The sequence below is a fragment of the Schistocerca gregaria genome, chromosome X, assembly GCF_023897955.1.
Source record: "Schistocerca gregaria isolate iqSchGreg1 chromosome X, iqSchGreg1.2, whole genome shotgun sequence".
Taxonomy (NCBI): domain Eukaryota; kingdom Metazoa; phylum Arthropoda; class Insecta; order Orthoptera; family Acrididae; genus Schistocerca; species Schistocerca gregaria.
Window position 1 is genome coordinate 270,356,555 of NC_064931.1, and position 6,911 is coordinate 270,363,465.

Below are 6,911 nucleotides of genomic sequence, written 5' to 3' on the forward strand. Positions count from 1 at the left end.
GCAAAACACAAATATTTCGTGCACCATGCGCAACACAGAAACGAAATCTCGCTGCACTGACGTGTTGTCCGATATATTGCACGGAAAACATATCTGATTTATGTTGCTGAATACAACTCTATCAGATATCAATTTGGAAGCGTACCAAGTGTATAAAAGTATATCTTGAAATACACATAAAGGCCCATAGAGGTATTCGACTGAAACATAGCCATGACCAAAATTGTAACTTGGGTCGACAGCAACGTAGTCTATCACCTTGACAACTCGAACGGTGACAGTGCTTGGCCGGTTACTTACGTTTACTGGTATCAAAGCTACAGCATGAAAACAGAAAAATGTCAATAACCCGAAGATCATTAGTTTTGGAACCCATAGAAAGTAAAGTAGTCATCAGTCGCAAGAGTGGTTTGAACACCACAGTGCTGTAATAGGCACGGTCTTGTTGGAGGTGGTATGCTGATGCTTTCATCCGACCATTGAGTTGACTTACCTAGCCGGTTAATAGGGGAACCTACAGTTTTACGTGGCTTTCGGACCACAGTGCAACTCGACATTTTTCACATCAAGAAACACTGCCCCAGGGAAAATATGTGTAAAACGGCACATAAAAAACGTGGAACTGGTGAGGGATCGAACCTGACACCTTCGTATCCAAAGTCTTGCTCTTTATCACCTTGCCACAATGCAGCCAAAACTGTGGCTTCTACTTGCCATTAAAATTAAGGATCTCTCATTTGTGCCTGCGTTGGCACTTGCGTGTCCCTTAGGAGACCTTACCTTTGGGATTACCCTCGTATACCTGTGTGTAAACGCCTTCCAATGCCCACTCAAGGAAGACAAGGATACCTAGTCTAGCTTCAATATTACAAATACGCCTCAGTTTGTTGATGAACGCAGACTTAGGTTGATAATAATTTTGAATATTTATCAGTACTGTACCCATTGGTGTGAAACTCGTTTTCTACCGATGATTCCCACAGCTACAGGAACACTACTTTAATACCTCTTACACAAAATACTTACGCAGTGCTATCAGACGATAAGATCAACCTGACACAAACTGTGGGAAGTTTGCTTTACAACCTTCGTACCTGGATAAAGAACTTTTCCTATTTTAGATATCTGTAAACGTTGCTGCATAAGACGAGTTAAGAAGAAACTAAATTCCTTCAGCTACTCCAATGTTAAAAGAAATCGTGTTAACGGCACTAAATCGTGGTTTGTAAATCGTTTACCAGCCGTACTCTGCCGCATTTCGCTGGTTCGAAGGCAAAAAGCTTAACGACAAATTTCACAGAAGGAAAAGGGGGACGACATGTCTCCCACTCGAAGGTCATGTTGTTTTATTTATATGATTACAAAATCGGGTGAAACGAACAATGAGGTTGTCAGTATAAGCACATTACTGTTGTCAATATGATGTTGCACCGCCCAGGGCCTGTAATGATAAAGGGCCCGTTTAGGTCAGGCATATTGTACACAGAAGTGGAAGAGAGAGCACCACTTAATTCTACAATCCGTATGCATTGCATACACACAGAAGTTACTGTTACAGTGTATTTATGGAGTCCAATGAGTTAATTGCATATTTTCCGGTGAGAAAGAGCACGGACAAACAGTCTTCGCTATATTAGGTTACTTAAACTGGCGTCACTTTGATCTACAATTTATGGCCAGCGACTTAGTGTAAGGACAGTGAGTCGGATGCGGCTTTTGCAACCGTGAAATACTTTCCTTGCATTATGGAAGCGAATATTAAATTTGAACTAATATTGCGAAAATTTTGGACTTGGATATCTTAGAATGAAAATCTTTCTGTTTATTGCAAAGGAAAACAATTGATTTTTTAAAACATTCTGTGTCATACACAACTTGAAACAGGTCACGTCGACCAAATCATATGGAAGAACCGACAGCGACGTATATGGTTTGGTAGTATTTGACAGCCATTTCTACGCGCAAGTAAATGAAGAAAGGCAGCGCGTTTTCGTTATCAGGTAACGTCTTCATCAATTACATTAGTTTTAATGTGATCTGCGAGTAATTGCTGATGTTTGATATTAACATGAAAAGGATTCCGTAGACAGGAAAAGAACTTGTTCATGGGCAACTACTTCTATAATGTTTAAGATGACTTAAATGATCTTCAAGCACATGTGTTCCAGCAGCGGTATGAAGAAAATGATAGTAATAATGACGGTGATAATCGAATTATCTGGTAACTTCACACTTCACAGTGGATTTCCTCGAACTAAGAATTTCCGGAATTAGTGAAAATTTAAAAATGGCTTCAAATCGAGGCTATGAGGCCTAGAAGAGTCTTTACATCCTGCTGACATGAGAATAGCATAATCTCCAAATCAGAAGCTTGCTTCTACTTAACCATTTAATAGACTCGCGATTTTTCCACCGTGACTAGTTTAGCAAGCTAAGCACATCATCCATTACAGCACATTCCTTGGGCTGTGAAATTTGGCCACAATGGTCAGGTGGAACGATTTATCACAAGTGCAATGCGTGGGTTCAGGCATTTACTTTTTAGAGGCACAAAAAGATTTACTTTACCTCTTGTAACCTCAAGACAAAGCTGTTATAATCCAGAATCCGCATTAAACATCACGTTCCTTTATTCCAAACTGGGAAGGGCCGGTTTACGTTGGAAAATGACATAGGTGGAGGTCAGAGTAAACAGAAATACTGTCACCAGTAAACTTACTTACATTAGAAAATTTTATTTTATTTGATGATCTGATAGCCGTCTAAAGGAACAGGGCTCTTATTTTACTTGTACTTGATTGAGCTAGAGTCGTTACAAAATTTGCTGCTGCTCTGTGGTTCGAATTCGTATCTCCTCTTTCGAGGATCTGAATCTCTCGGAACAGTATAGTTCAATCATTTCATTCCTTTTCCCAATACTTCAGTCTTCTGTAGGTCTCCTCCTTCTGTGGGTCCGAATCCTGATCCAGTACAAAAATATTCATAATTTCATTTCAAGCCCTATCACGTGCACACCGGTAGTTTAGTGAAAATTAACGTGCATACTTAATGCCTGTTCATGTTGCCAACAATTTCTGGTCAAACACGCACACATATTACTATTGGTGAGTAAGCAACTGATACTTAAGCAATATTCGTGGACAATAAAGAAGAACGATAGGAGTGCGGTTCGATTGTCGCTCAAGCACAAAAATTTGTGTCCTTATTTTAGATTAAACACCTAGCAGCTGGCAAGAAAAACCGATACGTAACATCTGATTTACTTAATTAACAATCCGATTACGTCTTGAGTTCGTGTCTCCGTCGCAGAACTTCACATCATGCGCTTCATCTTTAAATGCATACACACTTAGTTACTTCTGAATTGAGTTAGCTAACAGGGATGACACTGTCTTGATAGGAGTCCCGGTTTATTACAAAAACTGTCGTCTTTTATTTTCAAGTGTAGATTTGGTTACTGATATAGGCGAAAATTTCGGTACTTCATGACTCTTCATGGATAGTCAGCAACATGATATGATTAGATTCCGTAGATCATGAATACGGCATTTCGTAATGATGCGGAACGAGTCATTTTAATGAAAGATTTCTTTACATACCAGTATTCAGTTTCTTTCTCTCTCTCCCTCTCTCTCTCACACACACACACAGACACACCCACACCCACATTCTCTTTTTATTTGTTGTGCTCGACTATCGACTATCGGCGAGGCACGAAAACGTCCGTGAATAACTTTCTTAGTTTTGAGTCAGTTACGAAACAAATATAAAAACAACTATGACAGTTACTGATATATGATGCTTAGTAGCAGTTCTGAATATTATTAGTAACTAAGCTCCAGCCCCTAAACCTACTTACAGAAATGCGAATCAGATGCATTACGTATTCCAGGCCGTAGCAGCCGCGTCTTGGAGGCGCCAGCTATGGCCACTTCCCAGTCACATCGGTTCGACTTCTTCCTGCTGGTAATGTAACTGAGATTTGGCAACAACGCAAGGTATGTTTGGCAACTCTGTGATCGACGAATTACTTCCTGGTGTGCACGGAATTAAGCCTCAAAGTTCACCTGATTTCTCGTGTCAATTCCATTTAATAACCTGAGTTGTTATCGCTTGAGGTGTAACAGAAGATTGTAAATTTACGGTTTTCAGCCCAGCACAGTCATTGAACGTGGCAATAGCAACTAATCCGGTCCTGTAAATAGCGGTTTACGAGTTGTAGCCACTATTGGCCTCCATATGCTAGCTCTATGTTGACGTGCTGACCTGTGGCAAAGCGACTGTTATGGTTCGCGGTTCCAGCCTCGCTGAATGTAACGTTTCTATCCCTTCTGTGTAAGAGGTGCAAGAAGTCAGATCAAACATCGATAAGCAAATCGTAAGAAAATACTTTCAGCTCATAGAGCAATGGTGAAAAACTTACCATGCTCCACAATAGGTAACGATTCTTTCCGCTGTTGACATGCAAATTTTGGGTTTCTAGAAATACGTAACTTTATTTATGAAATGCCACGTTTGCATACCTGCCGAGTATGACACAGAATACCATTTAAACACAGACCCAATCGAAATCTAAGTGAGTAGTATTTTACTAATTCGTGCAGATAGAGGCGCGCTTGTGTACAAATACTCAGTTTTGTTAAAACAGACTTTCGTCGTACGTTTATCGTGGGTAGTCTTATTTCATTTCTTACAATACAGTGCACAGTTTTCTTAAGGTTTCTTTCAGTGTTGTTAAAACAATACTAAACATGAGAGAGAAATTGATCATCAACGATATATGCGAATTCTCTGATGTTATCTATAACAGTCTGACAATGCACATGCAGTTTATTGATTACATGCATGTAGAAAACTTGTTCTGAGTTAAAGCTGTCAAACAAGGTTTGAAGAAGAATAAAATGCCACTCCCAGACGACAGCTAATGTAGAAAATTCTTTTCTGACTATTTTGGCACGATGCACTCTCCCCATGCATAATACAAAAGCTTCGAGCACATCTGCTGCCTGGCTGTCTATTAAACCTGAAAAGAACAAAATGACGCAGAAGTTAGCCTTTTTTCCACATGCGACTATTTTTGGATGGCAAGTGAAGAGAATTATGTTCAAAGTTCCATTAAATTGCTAACTTCAGCAGACAGTAGAATTGCGTTTAAAAAAAATCTAGTAGCGAATGTAATAGAACACGCGACATCTTTTTTTGAATAAAATGTGTCAATATATTTGTGATAAACCTAATAGTCAATATTTTCAGTCATTTTCAGCAATCCATTACCCTGATGACAGTAGCTTCTTATTTGGTTTACTGAGAATTACATATGTAAACTCTTCATAAAAGTTGGCTTCTGGAGAGGTTTCATCCAGTGAATACCCCAGGGCGGTGAAGAAATTCATTGCGGTTGGATTATGCTTCAGGACTGTCAGCACAACTTTTTTCATTTTGGCTGAAAATCCCATCAGTTACAATACCTGCATCATAAATTTACCCAGACCTTTTCTCCGAACCGCCGCTTCCAGCTGCAAGTCATAGCAAGATAAAACTTCTACCCCATAATCTAAATCGAATTTAAATGCGAGAATGCTAATGCTTTGCCCTCCTTAAAATGGTTCAAATGGCTCTGAGCGCTATGGGACTTAACATCTCAGGTCTTCAGTCCCCTAGACTTAGAACTACTTAAACCTAAGGACATCACACACATCCATGCCCGAGGCAGGATTCGAACCTGCGACCGTCACAGCCGCATGGTTCCGGACTGAAGCGCCTAGAACCGCTCGGCTACCGCCGCCGGCTGCCCTCCTTATCCCTTGCTACAAGGTATAATGCTCGTTCATCACTCAGTTCTTCTTTCTTTACTTTCTCATTTGCACTGTAGTAAATTAAAAATCCAATTCCACGTATAGTTGTCAATGTTTTCACTTTTAACACAAGAAAGTGTTGCCTCAACTCCATTTTTGTTGATATTTTTGAAGGCAGGAAATGGTGCTAGAGGATCTTCTTGAGCATTTGCTTTGTCAACTACAGCTTTGGCAGCAGCTACCTGAAGAGCTTCTCTCTCTGTTGCAGCCTTTTTTACTTTCCTTTTGATGTTTTACGCCCCATCGTCAATAATCAACTGCTTTCTGGGCAAGTAATTTGACGTTTCCTCTTCAGACCCTCAATATCGAAACCGATTATATACACAGTCTTTTTGATAAGACACAATTCATCCAACGCTCCCTCCTTGTGACAGAGAAACTATTTTCACCACACAACGCACACTAATTTCCCGCCATAAAATTGCCTACATAGTACAGTCAAAGAACCAGTTGTAAAGACGTAAGTATATGTAATTATTACAGACGCCATAGAAACGCCAGCATTCGCGACTGCATTTTACTGATACGATGTACAAATATTGTATAGAACAATATAGTGATAATTTATTGTTAATACACTGTACCTTTGAAGTTTCCACGAGCTGCTCATCTTTTATTTATTTAAACCTTTACGCTTCCTATACCCCTAAAGCCAGATCAGTAAGGAAGTTTTAGCAATGATGCCCGTTGTGCTACTAGCTGTGACGTAGCTACAGCACCTCTGGAAGTGAACAAGAATTACTCCACAAATTCGGCATTCCACAATGCTGTCAGATAATGCATATGGCCGGATGTAGACTTCTGAGAGACAGTTGCAGCATTTTTTTTTTCACGATGGTTTCAACAGACTGCGCAATAGAGTAGCTCAAGTGGAAAGGAACACTTCCTATTTAAATTTATGTATCCTACACTGTTGGCAGTTCTGTGTAGGTGGCAGTTGCGTTATTTTATTTCGGTGATACAAAATAGAGTCGAATGTATGCACTGGGTAGCCAAGGCAGCTAGTTCATGGTGATTCGGTCAACCAAGTAAATGAATGTACTGAACATCCTGCTA

General features: G+C 39.9%; 1 pseudogene; it reads right to left on the reverse strand.

Moving 5' to 3' along the window:
* Window positions 1-5,215: 5,215 nt before the first annotated feature.
* On the reverse strand, window positions 5,216-6,180 carry LOC126298604 (N-alpha-acetyltransferase 40-like; annotated as a pseudogene).
* Between the last annotated feature and the right edge of the window lie 731 nt (window positions 6,181-6,911).